At 38.1% G+C, this 23,699-nt stretch overlaps 1 protein-coding gene and 1 long non-coding RNA gene across 2 annotated transcripts in view; both read right to left on the minus strand.

Annotated features, from left to right (window-relative positions):
* The window catches only part of cntfr (ciliary neurotrophic factor receptor), an 850,210-nt gene that overhangs the window by 639,263 nt on the left and 187,248 nt on the right, over positions 1–23,699 (minus strand). The gene's annotated exons all lie outside the window — the stretch shown is intronic.
* On the minus strand, positions 20,014–21,584 carry LOC140679642 (uncharacterized). Its single transcript, XR_012051032.1, has 2 exons — positions 21,055–21,584; positions 20,014–20,986 (listed from the first exon to the last, which is right to left on the minus strand). It is a non-coding gene; the product is annotated as an uncharacterized lncRNA (long non-coding RNA).

Below are 23,699 nucleotides of genomic sequence, written 5' to 3' on the forward strand. Positions count from 1 at the left end.
AAAAGATGGCACAAGTGGCAAAAACGACTGAGACATGCATGCATATAGAGACATACTGTCATAACTTGAAGTAAATAATGAATATTAAAAAACAATTACCAACAAAAAAATATATATATTTTTTTTTACAAAAAGCAGTCTTTTTCTAACAATGTGTCGACTTTTTTCTTATAAAATTGAGAACAATTTCTTTCTGTTTCCGTAATATTGCAAAATTTTCTCATAAAATTATACATTTTTTTTTACGTAAAATTATAACTTTTTTATGTAAAATTATTACTTTTTATTGCAAAATGGTGACATTTGTCAAATACAATTCTGACGTGTTTCTCAACATTGCCATTTTTGTTTTTTTGAGTAACATTATCACTTTTGTCATAAATTTGCCAAGTAAAATTCCGATTATTATTATAATATCGCGAGCATTGTAAAGTTGTCTTATAAAATTGTGCCTTTTTTTGAGTAAAACTAAGACTTTTGTCATAAAATTGCCAAAGTTCTAAGCTTTTCTTGTAAAATTGCGACTGTTATTGAGTAAAATTCCAGCTTTTATCATAATATTGCACAAATGTTCAGTTTTTCTTGAAAAATTTTGACTTGCGTTGGGTAAAATTATGAGTTGTATTATAATACTACCAAAATTCTAAGTTTTTCTTGTGAAATTGTGACATTCTCTGAGTAAAATTATCACTTTTGTCATACTTTTGCCGAGTAAAATTTCCATTATCATCATATTGCCAGCATTTTAAAGTGTTCTTATAAAATTGTGACTTTTGTCGAGTAAAATTACGACTTTTTTCATGAAATTGCCAAAGTTCGAAGCTTTTCTTGTAAAATTGCGACTGTTATTGAGTAAAATTCCAGCTTTTATCATAATATTGCACAAATGTTCAGTTTTTCTTGTAAAATTTTGACTTGCGTTGAGTAAAAGTATGACTTGTGTTATAATACTACCAAAATTCTACGTTTTTCTTGTGAAAATGTGACCTTTTTCTTGTGAAATTCCAACTAATTTTTCACAACTATGTATATATTATTAATGTTGTAAATACACATCTTTATATATCTAGAAAGGCTGGTCCTAAAGAGGGAGGCATTTTTCAGAGGTCTCAAGAAGGTAACAAATACAGGAGTGTGTGTGTGTGTGTGTGTGTGTGTGTGTGTGTGTGTGTGTGTGTGTGTGTGTGTGTGTGTGTGTGTGTGTTGATTAGTCATGTACTCAAATGGAAGGGTGCAAGGACACAATGTAGAGGAGAACTTTCATCAAAAAAAGATGGCACAAGTGGCAAAAACGACTGAGACATGCATGCATATAGAGACATACTGTCATAACTTGAAGTAAATAATGAATATTAAAAAACAATTACCAACAAAAAAAAACAAAAAATTTTTTTTTTAATAAAAGCAGTCTTTTTCTCACAATGTGTCGACTTTTTTCTTATAAAATTGGGAACAATTTCTCATATTCTTTCTGTTTCCGTAATATTGCAATAATTTCTCATTTTTTTATGTAAAATTATTACTTTTTTTTATGTAAAAATTATTACTTTTTATTGCAAAACGGTGACATTTGTCATATACAATTCTGACTTGTATCTCAACATTGCCATTTTTGTTGTTGTTCTTGTAAAATTGTGACATTCTCTGAGTAAAATGATCAGTTTTAAGTAACATTCCGATTATTATTATAATATTGCCAGCATTCTAAAGTTTTCTTATAAAATTGTGCCTTTTTTTGAGTAAAACTACGTTTTTTTTTTCAAAAAATTGCCAAAGTTCTTAGCTTTTCTTGTAAAATTGCGACTGTTATTGAGTAAAATTCCAACTTTTATCATAATATTGCACAAATGTTCCGTTTTTCTTGTAAAATTTTGACTTGCGTTGAGTAAAAGTATGACTTGTGTTATAATACTACCAAAATTATACGTTTTTCTTGTGAAAATGTGACCTTTTTCTTGTGAAATTCCAACTCATTTTTCACAACAACCTTTTTTATATTAGCATAATATGTATATATTATTAATGTTGTAAATACACTTCTTTATATATCTAGAAAGGCTGGTCCTAAAGAGGGAGGCATTTTTCAGAGGTCTCAAGAAGGTAACAAATACAGGAGTGTGTGTGTGTGTGTGTGTGTGTGTGTGTGTGTGTGTGTGTGTGTGTGTGTGTGTGTGTGTGTGTGTGTGTGTGTGTTGATTAGTCATGTACTCAAATGGAAGGGTGCAAGGACACAATGTAGAGGAGAACTTTCATCAAAAAAAGATGGTACAAGTGGCAAAAACGACTGAGACATGCATGCATATAGAGACATACTGTCATAACTTGAAGTAAATAATGAATATTAAAAAACAATTACCAACAAAAAAAAAAAAATACTTTTTTTTACTAAAAGCAGTCTTTTTCTCACAATGTGTCGACTTTTTTCATATAAAATTGAGAACGATTTCTCATATTCTTTCTGTTTCCGTAATATAGCAATATTTTCTCAGAAAATTATTTTAAAAAATTATGTAAAATTATAACTTTTTTATGTAAAATTATTACTTTTTAATGCAAAATGGTGACATCTGTCATATACAATTCTGACGTGTATCTCAACATTGCCATTTTTGTTTTTTTGAGTAAAATTATCACTTTTGTCATAATTTTGCCAAGTAAAATTTTGATTATTATTATATTATCGCCAGAATTCTAAAGTTTTCTTATAAAATGGTGCCTTTTTTTTGAGTAAAACTAAGACTTTTTTCATAAAATTGCCAAAGTTCGAAGCTTTTCTTGTAAAATTGCGACTGTTATTGAGTAAAATTCCAGCTTTTATCATAATATTGCACAAATGTTCAGTTTTTCTTGAAAAATTTTGACTTGGGTTGAGTAAAATTATGAGTTGTATTATAATACTACCAAAATTCTACGTTTCTCTTGTGAAAATGTGACCTTTTTCTTGTGAAATTTCAACTCATTTTTCACAGCTTTTTTATATTTGCATAGTATGTATATATTATTAATGTTGTAAATACACTTCTTTATATATCTAGAAACGGTGGTCCTAAAGAGGTAGGCCTTTTCCGGACATCTCAAGAAGGTAACGAATACAATAATGTGTGTGTGTGTGTGTGTGTGTGTGTATGTGTGTGTGTTGATTAGTCATTTACTCAAATGGAAGAGTGCATGGACACAATGTAGAGGAGAACTTTGATCAAAAAAGCTTGCACAAGTGGCAAAAAAGAGTGAGAAAGTTGAGGGATGCTCACCAAACACGTATTTGGAACAAATTGTTTAAGAACAACATTTCTCAACCAGCTATTGCAAGGAATTTAAGATTTTCACCATCTACGTAATATCATCAAAAGGTTCAGAGAATCCGGAGAAATCACTGCACGTAAGCAACAAGGCTGAACACCAATATTGAATGCCCATGACCTTGGATCCCTCAGGCGGTACTGCATCAAAAAAAACAACATCAGTGTGTAAAGGATATCACCACATGGGCTCAGGAACACTTCAGAAAACCACTGTCAGTAACTACAATTGCTCGCTACATCTGTAAGTGCAAGTTAAAACTCTACTATGCAAAAGCGAAAGCCATTTATCAACAACACCCAGAAACGCCGCCGACTTTGCCGGGCCCGAGCTCATCTAAGATGGACTGATGCAAAGTGGAAAAGTGTTCTGTGGTCTGACGAGTCCACATTTCAAATTGTTTTTGGGAACTGTGAACCTCGTGAAGAACAGAACCATCCGGATTGTTCTAGCAAAGTTTAAAAGTCAGCATGTGTGACGGTATGGGGGTGTATTAGTGCCCAAGACATGGGTAACGTACACATCTGTGAAGGCACCGTTAATGCTGAAAGGTACATAAAGGTTTTGGAGCAACATATGTTGCCATCCAAGCAACATTATCATGGACGCCCCTGCTTATTTCAGCAAGACAATGCCAAGCCACATTCTGCACGTGTTACACTAGTGTGACCCGTTAAAAAAAAAAAGGGTGCGGGGATTAATACCGTGGTACTACACTAGCACCGGTATACCGTACAACCCTAGTATGAACACATATTTAGTTGATTTGATAGGTTTTAAATATGCATACATGTAGAGTACCATTTGTGTGTGTTAAAAAACAAGGTTTTCTGTGATTAGTGATCACCAAAATTAGTCTTTTCTTTCAGCGCAAGGAAATGGAAACAAAACATGGGCCCTGCCATCAGACAGTTGTGGCAAAGGAAAATTAATTTGAGTGGTTTAAAATGAGTTGCTGGAACTTGACAAGCCTCTTCAACTATGCATGCATGCACGTAAAAACTTAGGAGAAAGTTTCAATTAAAATGATCCTCCCAGGGAATAAAGGCTTGCTTGCTCTCTCTCAATAAAAAGTTGGGAGAAGTTTAAGGTTGATAAGAGGGACAAAACAATTAAGTGAAGACTATTGACAGAAGACAATTAAGTGGAAGAGAATGGCCCGTGCATCACTATCAGCCACTTAGACCTCTGAGACCTGGGATGGAAACAAAGGTGGCTCCAGTAATGGACAAAGCAACAGTCGAGTGGCAGGTGATCTTCACAATCCTCCTCCACCCATCTCTCCACTTTTGAGCTTTAAGTCCCTCTTCACCTTCTCCAACACTCTCCCTCCACTTATCACTCAATTCTCTACTCTCCTTTCTTTCTTGCCCCAATGGCTTTCTTCCCACTGGACTGCTTTTTTATGTCAACCATGTGGACCTTCATAACAACACATGGACCGCATGAGTGTGTGTGTGTGTGTGTGTTCTTGTATTTCTACACTTCTTGAGACATCAACAAGGAAAAGTACCATCTAATAGAGGGCCAAGTACTAGAGTCCGTGAACATTGCTCCAAAGTCAGGATTTTTTTTTTGTTGATTTAATGTGCATACAAAAGTAAACATTGACAGGTGCAAAGGCAGAAATATATGATCAAACAAGACGGCAGCTAAAGAAGGACTTCCCTATTCATCCCCCAAAAAAACCCGCCAGTTGAACAGTGTCCAACCCTAACCCTAACCCTAACCCTAACCCTAACCCTAACCCACATGTGAGCATAGGATGAACAAATACACTACGCTACTAAGACTATAGTGGCTGTTAACAGTTAGATTTTACAGCTGGGTTGCCCAAAGTGCGGCACAGGGGCCATCTGTGGTCCCTGACTCCTTTGTTATCGGCCTTAAGCACATTATAAAAAACTAAAAATAGAGATCTCATTTGCACCCCCTGGTGGTGATTTCTATCAAAATGAGGGTGGTCCCAAAAAGGAAGGATTTTTTTCAAATTTTTTTCAAATTTTTTCAAATTTTTTCAAATTTTTTCAAATTTTTTTCAATTTTTTTTTCAATTTTTTTTCAAATTTTTTCAAATTTTTTTTCAAATTTTTTCAAATTTTCAAAAGGAGGGATTTTTCAAACTGACTGTGTGTCGCTTTTAAAAGTGCTCCCCCTCTGGTCAACATATGAAATAACAAGTGAGTGTGAGGGGCGGTACCACTGGATTGGCAGACCGGGGTGGTGGTTCCTCTCTTTAAGAAGGGGAACCGGAGGGTGTGTTCTAACTATCGTGGGATCACACTCCTCAGCCTTCCCGGTAAGGTCTATTCAGGTGTACTGGAGAGGAGACTACGCCGGATAGTCGAACCTCGGATTCAGGAGGAACAGTGTGGTTTTCGTCCTGGTCGTGCAACTGTGGACCAGCTCTATACTCTCGGCAGGGTCCTTGAGGGTGCATGGGAGTTTGCCCAACCAGTCTACATGTGCTTTGTGGACTTGGAAAAGGCATTCAACCGTGTCCCTCGGGAAGTCCTGTGGGGAGTGCTCAGAGAGTATGGGGTATCGGACTGTCTGTTTGTGGCAGTCCGCTCCCTGTATGATCAGTGCCAGAGCTTGGTCCGCATTGCCGGTAGTAAGTCGGACACGTTTCCAGTGAGGGTTGGACTCCTCCAAGGCTGCCCTTTGTCACCCATTCTGTTCTGAACTTTTATGGACAGAATTTGTAGGCGCAGTCAAGGCGTTGAGGGGATCTGGTTTGGTGGCTGCAGGATTAGGTCTTTTTGCAGATGATGTGGTCCTGATGGCTTCATCTGGCCAGGATCTTCAGCTCTCACTGGATCGGTTCACAGCTGAGTGTGAAGCGACTGGGATGAGAATCAGCACCTCCAAGTCCGAGTCCATGGTTCTCGCCCGGAAAAGGGTGGAGTGCCATCTCCGGGTTGGGGAGGAGATCTTGCCCCAAGTGGAGGAGTTCAAGTACCTCGGAGTCTTGTTCACGAGTGAGGGAAGAGTGAATCGTGAGATCGACAGGCGGATCGGTGCGGCGTCTTCAGTAATGCGGACGCTGTATCGGTCCGTTGTGGTGAAGAAGGAGCTGAGCCGGAAGGCAAAGCTCTCAATTTACCGGTCGATCTACGTTCCCATCCTCACCTATGGTCATGAGCTTTGGGTTATGACCGAAAGGACAAGATCACAGGTACAAGCGGCCGAAATGAGTTTCCTCTCCCTTAGAGATAGGGTGAGAAGCTCTGCCATCCGGGAGGAGCTCAAAGTAAAGCCGCTGCTCCTCCACATGGAGAGGAGCCAGATGAGGTGGTTCGGGCATCTGGTCAGGATGCCACCCGAACGCCTCCCTAGGGAGGTGTTTAGGGCATGTCCGACCGGTAGGAGGCCGCGGGGAAGACCCAGGACACGTTGGGAAGACTATGTCTCCCGGCTGGTCTGGGAACGCCTCGGGATCCCCCGGGAGGAGCTGGACGAAGTGGCTGGGGAGAGGGAAGTCTGGGCTTCCCTGCTTAGGCTGCTGCCCCCGCGACCCGACCTCGGATAAGCGGAAGAAGATGGATGGATATTGCCAGCATTTAAAGTGTTCTTATAAAATTGTGACTTTCGTCGAGTAAAATTATGAGTTTTATTATGGTACTACCAAAATTCTAAGTTTTTCTTGTGAAATTGCGACCATTTTCTTGTGAAATTCCAACTCAGTTTTCACAACAAACCTTTTTATATTTGCATAGTATGTATATATTATTACCGTATTTTCCGCACCATAAGCCGCCCTGGGTTATAAGCCGCGCCTTCAATGAACGGCATATTTCAAAACTTTGTCCACCTATAAGCCGCCCCGTGTTGTAAGCCGCATCTAACTGCGCTAAAGGAATGTCAAAAAAACAGTCAGATAGGTCAGTCAAACTTTAATAATATATTAAAAACCAGCGTGATGTGGGCGCGCATGGAGTCGTATATCAACATGGACGGAGCTGCGTGAAAAAAGCCACCCGGCCTCTTCGCGTAAACTTACCTTAACCACTCGCTCATCTTTTCTTCATCCATCCATCCCTTCGAGTTAGCTTTTATGATGACGCCGGCTGGAAAGGTCTCTTTTGGCAAGGTCTTCCTTTTGAATATCACCATGGGTGGAAGTTTCTGGCCATTAGCATGGCAAGCTAGAACCACAGTGAAGGATGACTTCTCATTCCCTGTGGTGCGAATATTCACCGTACGTGCTCCCGTTGTATCCACAGTGCGGTTCACAGGAATATCAAAAGTCAGTGGAACCTCGTCCATGTTGATAATGTTCTCTGGCCGGATCTTTGTTTCAGCTATCTTGTTTTTACAATATGCACGGAAAGTAGCCAGCTTTTCTTGAAAGTCTTTAGGCAGTCGCTGTGAAATAGTAGTCCGTGTGCGGATGGAGAGATTGCGTCTTTTCATGAACCGGAAACCTGTCGCTTAGTAGGAGCCATTTTGTGGTCTTTACAGATGTAAACACATAAAGGAAATGAAACGTACGGTATATCCGCGCGCTTTTTCTTCTTCTACGCGGGCGGGTGGTTGCTTACAGTAGAAGAAGAAGCGCTTCCTGTTCTATGGGGGCGGGTGCTTACCTTGGCGGTTGCTTGCGTAGAAGAAGAAGCACTTCCTCTTCTACGGGGAAAAAAGATGGCGGCTGTTTACCGTAGTTGCGAGACCGAAACTTTATGAAAATGAATCTTAATATGAATCCATATATAAAGCGCACCGGGTTATAAGCCGCACTGTCAGCTTTTGAGAAAATTTGTGGTTTTTAGGTGCGCCTTATAGTGCGGAAAATACGGTAATGTTATAAATACACATCTTTATATATCTACAAAGGGTGGTCCTAAAGAGGCGGGCATTTTTCGGAGGTCTCAAGTAGGTAACAAATACACAAATGTGTGTGTGTGTGTGTGCGTCGAAGGTGCTGACACGTCCTGTGTTTCTCCGAACAACCTATGAGTGTGTGTGACGGAGGTGCTGACATGTCTGATCTCAGCCAAGCTGTGGTGACATTCTTGCATAGGAGAAGAAGACGATGAGAAGAAGGATAAGACAGCAGAGTATAAGAGCGACACATGAAATGACATCACACACCACGGAAGAAGGAGCAATGACTACCATTTTAGAAATGTAACAGATGTGGTGGTCTGCACTTAGACCAGGCCAGGTGAGGGTCTACAGCAGAATGGTGAAATGAGAGTTTGCATAAGTTTTAAAGACCAGACCTTACAGCTTTAAGTGTTTCCTAAGGACTCTCCTGGACTGAAAAGGATCAATCATCTGCCCATAAACCAAGGCGCCTCTCTGACGTGACGTATGTTTGAGCTTAGTACTTGTAAGGACTATTTAGGCCGGGGGTCAGCAACCCGCGACTCTTTAGTGCCCTGGAGCATTTTCTAAAAAGGAATGAAAATGGAAAAAGAAATATTCCCAATTGTTAGAAATGTTTAAAATGTTTGTGTGTACGCTTCACTGATGACACTATTTGGTGAACATCGTTTTGTCCTACTAATTTTGGCGGTTCTTGAACTCACCATAGTGTGGACTGTGACGCGACAGTTTGTTTGCATGTAAAATCGTTCCACTCCGTCTTTGTCTCATTTTGTCCACCAAACGTTTTATACTGTGCGTGAATGTGTCACGACCGGGACTATGGCTTGGTTTGTTCTCCCGAGGTGCAAGTGAATCGGACCAGATGTGGCGTGAAGGTGAATACATGATTTATTTAAACACTATAACTACAAAAAAAGTACAAACGAAAAGCGCGCACAGTGGCGGAGAAAACTAACTTGGCTATGAAAACAAATACTTGCACAAAGGCGTAAACTATGAACAACAAAAAAACACTAACTGTGGCTTGATAAACAAAAAACTTGCTTGGCATGGAACCGGCATGAAAAAAAGAGCATCAAGGGTCATAAGGGTGTGGAGAGTGTGCAGAAGCATAAATGCGGGGATGTCTGGGCGGCATGGCGTAGTGGGTAGAGCAACCGTGCCAGAAACCTGAGGGTTGCAGGTTCGCTCCCCGCCTCTTACCATCCAAAAAAATTGCTGCCGTTGTGTCCTTGGGCGGGACACTTCACCCTTTTCCCCCGGTGCCACTCACACCGGTGAATTGAAAGATGAATGATAGGTGGTGGTCGGAGGGGCCGTTGGCGCAAATTGCAGCCACGCTTCCGTCAGTCTACCCCAGGGCAGCTGTGGCTATGAAAGTAGCTTACCACCACCAGGTGTGAATGATTGATGGGTTCTACATGTAAAGCGACTTTGGGTACTTAGAAAAGCGCTATATAAATTTAAGTTATTATTATTATTATTATTATTATTATTATTATGTCGTCAGAACGACAAACTGAAAACAATGAACTTAAATACTATAGACATGATTAACAAAAACAGGTGCGTGACTCAAAATTGTGAAACAGGTGCGTGACGTGACAGGTGAAAACTAATGGTTGCTATGGTGACAAAACAAAAGTGCACAAAAAGTCCAAAAACCAAAACGAACATGACCAAAACAAAAACATGATCACACGGACATGACAGAATGCACAAAGGTGAGCTTTGTGGATGTTATTGACTTGTTGGAGTGCTAATCAGACATATTTGGTCAGGGCATGACTTCAAGCTAATCGATGCTAACATGCTATTTAAGCTAGCTGTATGTACATATTGCATCATTATGCCTCATTTGTAGCTATATTTGAGCACATTTAATATCCTTTACTTGTATCCTCTTTGTATATAATTTAGTTTTGCATGTCTCATGACACATTATCGGTATGTATTTTTTCTCCATTCCATTCCATGTATTCCATTTTTTTATATGCTGTTAAGAAAACACTGCTTTTACTGTCAAATTCTGGTGACTGAGAACCTTCCCACCAGAACTCTCTAATATTTAAAGTTCCTTGGGTGAATAATGTAAACTCACTACACCGGTATGTTTTAATGCTTTCATGGTGAGTTTACTGACAGATATAAGTAAGAACTTTACACTACTTTATATTAGAAATTATAACAGTGGAGGATGAATGTCACATAACAAGAAGATAGAGAAAAAGAAGAAGCTTATCGACTACGGGGTCGGGACGAACTACAGTGGCGGACGAGCGCAACTTTTCAGGACTTATGCAGATCTCAAATACACATCAGCAGGTACCAGAAGGTAAGAAAAGTTGCTTTTGCATAATATTGTGCGACAAAACGCCAGATAATATGTCTTCTAATGGGTGCCATTTTGCGGTCCTTATACACAAACCATAGTAATATTTGTATCTCTGACTACAGTAGCCGTAATGCATCGACATACCATCAAGCGGTGCGGCTTCAAAGTCGTACTAAAAACATTCTGACAGATTTTTGAGCGCCGTGTGTAATGTTCTTTGTTTTCAATGGAACATTTAAAGTTTACTGGCGTCATATTGCAGTCTACACATATCTCTTATGTGTGACTGCCATCTACTGGTCACACTTATGTACCAAATAAAATTGCTTTGAGGCCGGGAAGCACAACCAGAGTTATTCCAGACATAAGGCTGAGAAATTAAAGGATTTTAAGTGCGCCTAATAGTCCAACAAAATACAGTGTATAAGATTGGGGCCCAACTTTTCCATTACCCAAGGGACGGGACCCACTCCAATAATAACACTGAATGAGTAATCTTATTCCTGATTTAATAATATTCAATACTTATATCTAACCTAATTTGCAGTTTTCAACCTTGTCAACAATATGAAAATGTGTTAATTACCGTATTTTTCGGAGTATAAGTCGCACCGGAGTATAAGTCGCACCTGCCGAAAATGCATAACAAAAAAGGAAAAATCTATGAAAAAAACTGCGACTTATAGTCCGAAAAATACGGTACAAAGATTTTTTTTTTTTATTTCACACACAAACCTTAGGCTTAGGTCAGGCTTAATAGAAACAAAAATAATTACTAGCCAAGTATAGTGCAAATAAAGGGACGGAAAATGCATTTACATACAATGATGTGCTAAAATAAACTAAATTCGAAATGAATATGTTTCTTAACTAAACTGTCAATGAAATTAAATTCGGCTTCACCACGTTACTCATAATTTTTGCGCTCAAGAAACTTCTCCATGACTTTGGCTCCAGACTTCTTCTGTTTGTTTGACATTGCCACTACTGCCACAAGTGGTGGAAAGGTGTATTACAACTGAGTACCAAATCAAATCAAATCAAATCAACTTTATTTATAAAGCACATTTAAAATTTACCACAGGGGTAGCCAAAGTGCTGTACAATGAACAGGTTAAAAGACGAAACGAGTACCGAGCAAACACAACACAACACAAACAGAACACGATAAAAAATAAATAATTAAAATAGAATAAATAAAAACATAAAAACATAAAAACAGGTTGACAGCAGGTGTATTATGGGGCGCCATTGCAGGATGGATATCACTCAGTGTTAAAAGCCATGGAATAATATGTTTTTAAGAGAGATTTAAAAACAGGAAGAGAGGAGGCTTGTCTAACACTCAGGGGTAGGTCGTTCCAGAGCTTGGGAGCAGCAACGGCGAAAGCTCTGTCACCTCTAAGCTTCAGCCTTGTGTCAGGGACCGTCAACAGCACAGCTAAGAAACAAATATTTTGTGTCCGCCCTCTACCGGGCGCTGGCGGTACAACAATGGGCCCGCCCTATGGTTAAGACACACTGTCTTAGATGACAAAATATACCAATATTGGCTTATTTTGTCGGAAGATTAATCTTAAACTGGGGTTCACTGCAGGATCCCTCGAATTGGCTCCGACCAGGAGACACTAATAATAATAATAATAACTGGGATTTATATAGCGCTTTTCTAAGTACCCAAAGTCGCTTTACATGTAGAACCCATCAAACATTCACACCTGGTGGTGGTAAGCTACTTTCATAGCCACAGCTGCCCTGGGGTAGACTGACGGAAGCGTGGTTGCAATTTTGCGCCAACGGCCCCTCCGACCACCACCTATCATTCATCATTCAATTCACCGGTGTGAGTGGCACCGGGGGCAAAGGGTGAAGTGTCCCGCCCAAGGACACAACGGCAGCGATTTTTGGATGGTAAGAGGCGGGGAGCGAACCTGCAACCCTCAGGTTTCTGGCACGGTTGCTCTACCCACTACGCCATGCCGCCCCACTAAGCGTTTAAAGTGACCAAGGATGCTGGTTCTCAATAGAATTGATGAATTGTAGGACCAAAATGAAAGTGATGCATGGAAAGGCTGATAGTGTGTCTTGTTAAGAATGATTGATGCCATCTTAGCTGTTGGGAAGAGATGAACGAAAAAACAAGCGATGCAAATCAGGTTGGAAGTTGCCTGCTGGCATTTGACTTCAGGATTGGTGATTAAAAAGACATTATGACTAAGAAAACATCTGCCGGCACATTCAGAAAGCCAGTAAGAAGGCGCCTGACAGAACATGCACACAAGATTAAAGACGGGCCACAAAAAGACCAAATGTAGGATTAAATTACACGAAGCGTCGCAGTAAACTGCAGGCAATTTGTTTTAATGCCGTCGTGGTTTGTGTTGTGATTCAAATCCGAGTTCACAATACCTTGAAGAACATTCCAGATTGTCAGATGTTTTGTGTTCTGCTGTGCGTTGTTCCTAAAAGTAAATATTGCGCTGAGTTTTATAATAAGGCAATTCAAATTCATCCATCCATCCATCGCCTATGCAGAGAAGCCCAGACTTCCCTCTCCCCAGCCACTTAGTCCAGCTCCTCCCGGGGGATCCCGAGGCGTTCCCAGGCCAGCCGGGAGACATAGTCTTCCCAACGTGTCCTGGGTCTTCCCCGTGGCCTCCTACCGGTCGGACGTTCCCGAAAAACCTCCCATCCTGACCAGATGCCCGAACCACCTCATCTGGCTCCTCTCCATGTGAAGGAACAGCTTTACTTTGAGTTCCTCCCGGATGACAGAGCTTCTTACCCTATCTCTAAGGGAGAGACCCACCACCCGGCAGAGGAAGCTCATTTGGGCTGCTTGTACCCGTGATCTTGTCCTTTCGGTCATGACCCAAAGCTCATGACCATAGGTGAGGATGGGAACGTAGAGCTTTACCTTCCGGCTGAGTTCCTTCTTCACCACAACGGATCGATACAGCGTCCGCATTACTGAAGACGCCGCACCGATCCGCCTGTCCATCTCACCATCCACTCTTCCCTCACTCGTGAACAAGACTCCGAGGTACTTGAACTCCTCCACTTGGGGCAAGATCTCCTACCCAACCCGGAGATGGCACTCCACCCTTTCCCGGGCGAGAACCATGGACTCGGACTTAGAGGTGCTGATTCCCATCCCAGTCGCTTCACTGGAAACCGATCCAGTGAGAGCTGAAGATCTTGGCCAGATGAAGCCATCAGGACTACATCATCTGCAAAAAGCAGAAACCTAATCCTGCAGCCACCAAACCAGATACCTTCAACGCCTTGATTGCGCCTAGAAATTCTGTCCATAAAAGTTATGAACAGAATCGGTGACAAAGGGCAGCCTTGGCGGAGTCCAACCCTCACTGGAAACGGGTCCGACTTACTGCCGGCAATGCGGACCAAGCTCTGACACTGATCATACAGGGAGCGGACTGCCACAATCAGACAGTCCGATACCCCATACTCTCTGAGCACTCCCCACAGGACTTCCCGATGGATACGGTCGAATGCCTTCTCCAAGTCCACAAAGCACATGTAGACTGGTTGGGCAAACTCCCATGCACCCTCAAGGACCCTGCCCAGAGTATAGAGCTGGTCCACAGTTCCACGACCAGGACGAAAACCACACTGTTCCTCCTGAATCTGCAATTAAAATGTGGATAATAAATGACCGTTTTCCTTTGGACAGTATCGAATGCCAAAGGAGGGCGTCGGTTTCGGTGGCGATGCCCTAGGGCAGGGGTGTCAAAGTGGTTTTCCTTGAGGGCCACATCAAAGTTAGGTTTGGCCGTTTGGAACAGTGAATAATGTATGGATTTATATACAAGTATATCATTGCGTATGGATTACATTATTAGTCATTTTTAGTTTGTTACTTTATAATCAAATTTGTTACCATTTTTTTCATGTACAGTAATACACTATTAAAACAACAACCATAGATTTTACTGTAAAAACTTAGTCACCATAATTTTACCATGAACATTTCCAATGTTTTATACAGACATATAGAAAAAAGAATGAAAGGAATTCAATGGAGAAATAGTAGCACTGTTTCTTACGGTAAAAAGTATGCAACAGAGCTGCCAGTTTTTTACCGTAAAATCTACGGTTTTTAGTCTAATACGGTACATGGAAAAATGGTCCTAAAGTTGATTATATGATAAAAAACTCAGTTGCCAGAATTTTACTTGTCATTTTCACAGTGTTCAAACTAATCGATAACTTTCTTTGAAATCATAAGTCCAGCAGATATTTAAATATGTATCTTTATTTAAATAAACATTCTTTTGGAATGTTTGATAATCTATTTGGTAAGATTGTGAATGTACTCAAAGTTCCCCATATGGAGAATAACTATGAACTCATAATCAGATAAGATTTGGGACAAAGCAGAATACAATACAATCAATAAAAGAATAAATTACACTAAAACAGGACTGCGGCTTGTTTGGTTGTGTTATGGCAGCTGGGACAAAACTGCATCTGTACTGTTTTGTTTTGCCTCTTGGGACTAAAAACCTCGGTCCAGAGGGGAGGAACTGAACATGGTAGTGAGATACATCAGTTCCTATGGAGGAAGCTGTCCTCACCAGCTGGTTGCAGTAAAGGATGGCAGGATACACCTGGGACTCACCAATTCATTTGCTCGACACTTTAATATATATATATATATATATATATATATATATATATATATATATATATATATATATATGTATGTGTGGGAAAAAAATCACAAGACTACTTCATCTCTACAGGCCTGTTTCATGAGGGGTTCCCTCAATCATCAGGAGATTTTAATGGGAGCATTCACATACCATGGTTTATATAGGGCACAGAGTGGGTGGGTGCAGGCTGGCGTAGGGGCGTGGTGATTGGCTCATGTGTTACCTAGGAGGTGTTTCCGTCTGTGGCGGCATGCTGATACAATTTCGCTGCGCTTGTTGAGGGATGACAGGTCTGGACGGTAAATAATAAACAGTTTCTCTTTCAAGCATAGGTTGCATCTTTTATTACCACTATTGTAAGGTGTGCTGGATGCAAGAATTTGCCATGTTATTGAATATTCAACATTATTGTCTTTGAGGTCCCAAATGTGTTTGCTGAGTTCTGTGGTATTCCGCAGGTTTTGGTTCCTGAAAGAAGCCTTGTGATTGTTCCATCTGGTTTTAAACTCTCCCTCGGTTAATCTTACATATGTGTCAGATGTGTTAATGTCCTTGTGTGTTACCTTATATTGGTAAACAACTGATGTTTGTAAGCACCCCCCGTTGAGAGGGCAATCAGGTTTCTTGCGGCAGTTGCAGCCTTTGTTGGTTTTGGGGTCGCTCTGTCCGGGGGCTGACGGCTCATTTGCAATTGTTTTGTTGTGGTTTGAGATAATTTGTCGTATATTGTTCATACAGCTGTAGCTCAATTTAATGTTGTTCTTGTTGAATACTTTTCTTAGGGTGTTGCCTTTGGGGAAGTGTTTGTCAATCAGAGTGAGGAATGTTAGTTGAGACGTTTTTGCTGTATGAGGGGTTGTACCAGATGATGTTGTTTCGTTTTCTGTTCTTTTTTGGTTGGTTTCCTGGCGTGGGTTCATAGGTGAGGGTGAAATTGTATCCGCTTTCATCAAGGGCTTTTTGGTACGGGGGGGTTGCTTGGTCAAATTCAGCTTTGCTAGATGACAGCATCGATAGCCTTTTATTAATTCCGGTAGGTATTCTTTTTGTGTTGGTGGGTGGGTGGTTGCTGTCATGGTGCATGTATTGGAGTGTTGTGTTGGATTTCGTGAATGGTTGGTAGCTGTTATTTCTCAGGTTGAATATATATATATATATATGTATATATATATATATATTAAAGTGTCTTTAATATATATATATATATATTAGAGTGTCTTTAATATATATATATATATATATATATATATATATATATATATATATATATATATATATATATATATATATATATATATATATATATATATATATATTAAAGTGTCGAGCAAATGTCTTATGGTTCAGTCTCCTGTCACTAAAGGACACATATATATATATATATATATATATATATATATATATATATATATATATATATATATATATATTTTGATTGAGGGAAATTGTGTCCTTTAGTGACAGAAGACTGAACCATAAGACCAGGAAGAAAAGTCGTATAAAAGCAAAAAGTTGTCCAAGTTTAGCAAAAAGCATGTATTATGTTTTGCTTTTTGCAGCTTTTGTTGCAGCACTTATTTCAAAATAAAAGCAGTGTTTTAATGTGTTACACTTTAAATGAGTGTCCTTCTTTTAGCCAACTATAGTATACTCGGTATGGATTCACATAGGATCAAACAGGAAGTGCCTTATTTATATGTATAAGTTACAATTTTCCATGCCAAAAAAAACCACGTAAAGTAAGGCTTCACTTTTGAAGACGTGCTAGCTCGATGCTAGTTTACATTAGATTTGGCATAGACGTGCTACCGATTAGCATTAATCAGAAATCACAAATTTTACATGATTTCAACGCCTCCAGATTTGGTAATGAAAACTGCAAATGTCAGAATAATTGTATCTAAGTTATCACAAAACTTTGTGTTACAATGAGTTCAGCTCGTCTGAACTCATCCTACCAAGCAGAAGGCTTGTAAAACGCCACTGTGTACGATGGCAAGCGACATGAAGGCGTCAGTTGTTTTTTTTTCTATTGTAATTTATAGAAAGATATTGTCTTGACCCGAGATCTACAAAGCGGAGAGGAAGCAGGGCCTGACTCCCCTCCAGGCACTTTTTCTTTGAACTGTTTTACGACCTTGTCTTTGAACTGTTTTGTAACTAAAGGCATGGCTGTTTACGACCCCCCTCCCTTAGAAACAGCTCTTGCCATGTAATCAGGGAAAGTCCAAATAACTAAGGAAGCGTACAATCTTTCGTCAGAGCATGGTGGGAGACTATGCCAGAGTACAGTCCAGACGTTTCTCCTCAATTAAGCCAAATGTAATTATGTTTAATTCCTTGCTTTATGTCTTGTTTAATAGATGTCGTCAGGGTTTGAACCTGACAACAAACAACTAAGGTGCATTTTAAATTCAAACAGCAAGCTTGTAATAAATGCAACCTTTTTTGTAGGCACAACATAAGACTAGATTCACCTTAATGGCAAACACTACTCCCTTACGAGGCAATACACTACTAATTGCATGTGAAGTCAATTATATAGTACTTGCAAATGAGACTCAAAAGTGTAAGAAATGCAGATGTAACAATTGGACAACAACGTTATCATTATCAGCTCACTGGTAATTAAACACATTTTTTTACACACAAACAGTGTTGGTACCAGGTACCAGGAATTGGTATCGTGTCGATTCAAATCTGAAAAGGTACCATCTCTCCGCACGATGGATCCATGACACGCTTCACCTTCGCATGCAACCATCTTTCTGTTTATCCATCCATCCATCCATCCATTTTCTACCGCTTATTCCCTTTGGGTTCGCGGGGGGCGCTGGAGCCTATCTCAGCTACAATCGGGCGGAAGGCGGGGTACACCCTGGACAAGTCGCCACCTAATCGCAGGGCCAACACAGATAGACAGACAACATTCACACTCACATTCACACACTAGGGCCAATTTAGTGTTGCCAATCAACTTATCCCCAGGTGCATGTCTTTGGAAGTGGGAGGAAGCCGGAGTACCCGGAGGGAACCCACGCAGTCACGGGGAGAACATGCAAACTCCACACAGAAAGATCCCGAGCCCGGGATTGAACCCAAGACTACTCAGGACCTTCGTATTGTGAGGCAGATGCACTAACCCCTCTGCCACCGTGAAGCCCTTTCTGTTCATGTTATATAAATATGTAATGACTTTTTTAGTCATTCTATTTATATTATTCAAGTCCACTATTTATATATATATATATATATATATATATATATATATATTTTTTTTTTTTTTTTTTTTTTTTTTTTATATTTATATTTTTTTATTTATATTTTTTTATATTTATATTTATTTTTTAGTCCATCTTTTTATATTATTCGATTTCACTATTTATATTTTTAGTCATTCTATTTATATTATATAAATATACAATGACTTTTTTAGTCATTCTATTTATATTATTCAAGTCCACTATTTATATTTTTATTATTATTATTTTTTTTATATATATATTTTTTATATTTATATTTTTTTATTTATATTTTTTTATATTTATATTTATTTTTTAGTCCATCTATTTATATTATTCGATTTCACTATTTACATTTTTAGTCATTCTATTTATATTATATAAATATACAATGACTTTTTTAGTCATTCTATTTATATTATATAAATATACAATGACTTTTTTAGTCATTCTATTTATATTATTCAAGTCCACTATTTATATTTTTTTTAATTTTTTTTTTATTATTATTATTTTTTTATATTTATATTTTTTTATTTATATTTTTTATATTTATGTTTATTTTTTAGTCCATCTATTTATATTATTCAATTTCACTATTTATATTTTTAGTCATTCTATTTATATTATATAAATATACAATGACTTTTTTAGTCATTCTATTTATATTATTCAAGTCCACTATTTATATATATATATATATTTTTTTTTTTTTTTTTTTTTTTAATTATTATTTTTTTATTTATTTATATTTTTTTATTTATATTTTTTTATATTTATATTTATTTTTTAGTCCATCTATTTATATTATTTGATTTCACTATTTATATTTTTAGTCATTCTATTTATATTATATAAATATACAATGACTTTTTTAGTCATTCTATTTATATTATTCAAGTCCACTATTTATATTTTTTTTTTTTTTTTTTTTTTATATATATTTTTTTTATATTTATATTTTTTTATTTATATTTTTTTATATTTATGTTTATTTTTTAGTCCATCTATTTATAGTATTCAATTTCACTATTTATATTTTTAGTCATTCTATTTATATTATATAAATATACAATGACTTTTTTAGTCATTCTATTTATATTATTCAAGTCCACTATTTATATATATATATTTTTTTTTTTTATTATTATTTTTTTTTAATATATTTTTTTATTTATTTATATTTTTTTATATTTATATTTATTTTTTAGTCCATCTATTTATTTTATTCGATTTCACTATTTATATTTTTAGTCATTCTATTTATATTATATAAATATACAATGACTTTTTTAGTCATTCTATTTATATTATTCAAGTCCACTATTTATATATATATATATATATATTTTTTTTTTTTTATTTTTTTTTTATATTTATATTTTTTTATTTATATTTTTTTAGATTTATATTTATTTTTTAGTCATTCTATTTATATTATTCAATTCCACTATTTATATTTTTAGTCATTCTATTTATATTATATAAATATACAATGACTTTTTTAGTCAAAGCCATGTATATATATGAATGTTTTCGTCTATATTAAGGGATATGAGAATTTACAAGTAGCACAAAAAAATATTCTGGTCAAGATGAAGATGAACACTCACACACACACACACACACACACACACACACACACACACACACACACACACACACACACACACACACACACACACACACAGAGAGAGACAGAGACCTGGCTCGGCCCTCCATTGTGAATCCAGCAGATCGTTCAGTTGCAGTTGACTTAGTAGCTAATTAGTTTTGTGCAGAAGTCTCCAGTGTTCCCAGGCCCTGAGCGTGGTGGTGTGTTAGGGTGTGTTGTTCATGCAGTGGAGGGGTTAATCCTCACTACTTGTTGTTCAACATCACTACACACCACCACACTGACCCTTTCAACTCTGGAGCTGTATTCTCTTCCACTTCCTGTTCCTATTGTGGCCTTCTTATTTAACTCTGATTATATTTCATTGCAAATGAAACTCTTCTTTATTTTCTACAACTGGCTTTGTTTTGTTTTCGTGCTTTGTGCTCTGTAGATCAGTGTTTTTCAGCCACTGTGCAATGAGATACAGTGCTTAATTTCACCTATTTAGGTTAAAAATATCTTAAGAAAACCAGTAATTATAGTCTGCAAATGATGTGTTGTTGTTGAGCTCGACAGAGTAACCGTGTAATACTCTTCCATATCAGTAGGTGGCAGCCGGTACCCAATTGCTTTGTAGATGTCGGAAACAGCAGGGGGCAGACTGCAGGTAAAAAGGTGTCTAACGTTTAAACCAAAAAATAAACAAAAAGCGAGTGCCCCTAAGAAAAGGCATTGAAGCTTAGAGAAGGCTATGCAGAATGAAAATAAAACTGAACTGGCTACAAAGTAAACAAAAACGGAATGCTGGACGACAGCAAAGACTTACTGTGGAGCAAAGGCGGCGTCCACAGTGTACATCCTGTCATGACTTGATCTTGGGTGTTTGCTTTTCCGGGATGCAACGGAAAGTTGGCTCGGGCGAGACGGGAATGAAGGTACATGATTTATTAATATATCAAAAAAAAAGTACAAACGAAAAGCGCGCACAGTGGCGGAGAATAAACTATGAAACCAAAAGACTATAGCAAAAAAAGTACAAACGAAAAAACACGCACAATGGCGGAGAACAACCTATGAAACCAAAAAGACTATAAACATGGAACAAAAACTTACTTGGCTTGGACAAAAATAGTTGCTTGAGGAATGGACATGGAACGAATGGACGGAGCATAAATGTGGTGAGGTCGTCAGGACGACAAACTGAAAAGAATGAACTTAAATACTATGGACATGATTAGTGAAAGCAGGTGCGTGACTCAAAACGTGAAACAGGTGCGTGACGTGACAGGTGAAAACTAATGGGTTGCTATGGTGACAATCAAGAGTGCACAATGAGTCCAAACGTGGAACAGGTGAAACTAATGGGGGTAATCATGGAAACAAGACAAGGGAGTGAAAAGACAGAACTCAAAGAGTCCTATAACTAAACAAAACATGACTTAAAACAAAACATGATTACGCAGACATGACACATCCGAACATGACATGACAATCAACAATGTCCCCACAAAGAAGGATTAAAAACAACTGAAATATTATTGATCGCTAAAACAAAGCAATGTGCGGGGAATATCGCTCAAATGAAGACATGAAACTGCTACAGGAAATATATATATATATATATATATATATATATATATATATATATATATATATATATATATATATATATATATATATAGAACAATGCAACATTTGACGTCACTATGGGAAGTTTTGACGGAGCAGAAACGTGTGAACGGCCTACGGATCACGATTGAAGCCAACAAGCAAACCGTCAACTTCCTCGACGTCACTTTCAACCTGAGAAATAACAGCTACCAACCATTCACGAAATCCAACACAACACTCCAATACGTGCACCATGACAGCAACCACCCACCCACCACCACGAAAAGAATACCTACCGGAATTAATAAAAGGCTATCGATGCTGTCATCTAGCAAAGCTGAATTTGACCAAGCAACCCCCCCGTACCAAAAAGCCCTTGATGAAAGCGGATACAATTTCACCCTCACCTATGAACCCACGCCAGGAAACCAACCAAAAAAGAACAGAAAACGAAACAACATCATCTGGTACAACCCCCCATACAGCAAAAACGTCTCAACTAACATTGGACACAAATTCCTCACTCTGATTGACAAACACTTTCCCAAAGGCAACAGCCTAAGAAAAGTATTCAACAAGAACAACATTAAATTGAGCTACAGCTGTATGAACAATATACGACAAATTATCTCAAACCACAATAAAACAATTGCAAATGAGCCGTCGGCCCCCAGACAGAGCGACCCCAAAACCAACAAAGGCTGTAACTGCCGCAAGAAACCTGATTGCCCTCTCAACGGGGGGTGCTTACAAACATCAGTTGTTTACCAATCTAAGGTAACACGCAAGGACATTAACACATCCGACACATATGTAGGATTAACCGAGGGAGAGTTTAAAACCAGATGGAACAATCACAAGGCTTCTTTCAGGAACCAAAACCTGCGGAATACCACAGAACTCAGCAAACACATTTGGGACCTCAAAGACAATAATGTTGAATATTCAATAACATGGCAAATTCTTGCATCCAGCACACCTTACAATAGTGGTAATAAAAGATGCAACCTATGCTTGAAAGAGAAACTGTTTATTATTTACCGTCCAGACCTGTCATCCCTCAACAAGCGCAGCGAAATTGTAACAACATGCCGCCACAGACGGAAACACCTCCTAGGTAACACATGAGCCAATCACCACGCCCCTACGCCAGCCTGTACCCACCCACTCTGTGCCCTATATAAACCATGGTATGTGAATGCTCCCATTAAAATCTCCTGATGATTGAGGGTACCCCCCCTCATGAAACAGGCCTGTAGAGATGAAATAGTCTTGTGATTTTTTTCCCACACATACATATATATATATATATATATATATATATATATATATATATATATATATATATATATATATTTGTGTTTGTGTTACAATGAGTTCAGCTCGTCTGAACTCATCCTACAAAGCAGAAGGCTTGTAAAACGCCACTGTGTACGATGGCAAGCGACATGAAGGCGTCGTTTATTTATTTTCTATTTTAATTTATAGAAAGATATTGTCTTGACCCGAGATCTACAAAGCGTAGAGTAAGCAGGGCCTGACTCCCCTCCAGGCACCTTTTCTTTGAACTGTTTTACGACCTTGTCTTTGAACTGTTTTGTAACCAAAGGCATGGCTGTTTACGACCCCCCTCCCTTAGAAACAGCTGTTGCCATGTATTTAGGGAAAGTCCAAATAACTAAGGAAGCGTACAATCTTTCGTCAGAGCGTGGTGGAGACTGTACAAGAGTACAGCCCAGACGTTTGTCCTCAATTAAGCCAAATGTAATTATGTCTCTGTTTATATATATATTTATATATATATATATATATATATATATATTTTTTTTTTTTATCGTAACACAATCTTTTTTCCTTTTTTTTAAATTCATATTATGTTTATTAACTCAGGAAATACATCCCTGGACACATGCGGACTTTGAATATGACCAATGTGTGATCCTGTAACTACTTGGTATCGAATCGATACCTAAATGTGTGGTATCATCCAAAATGAATGTAAAGTATCAAAGAAGAGAAGAATAAGTGATTATTACATTTTAACAGAAGTGTAGATAGAAATGGAAAGAAAAAAAAACTGATATTAACAGTAAATGAACAAGTAG

The sequence above is a fragment of the Nerophis lumbriciformis genome, linkage group LG20 (genome assembly GCF_033978685.3).
Source record: "Nerophis lumbriciformis linkage group LG20, RoL_Nlum_v2.1, whole genome shotgun sequence".
NCBI lineage: Eukaryota > Metazoa > Chordata > Actinopteri > Syngnathiformes > Syngnathidae > Nerophis > Nerophis lumbriciformis.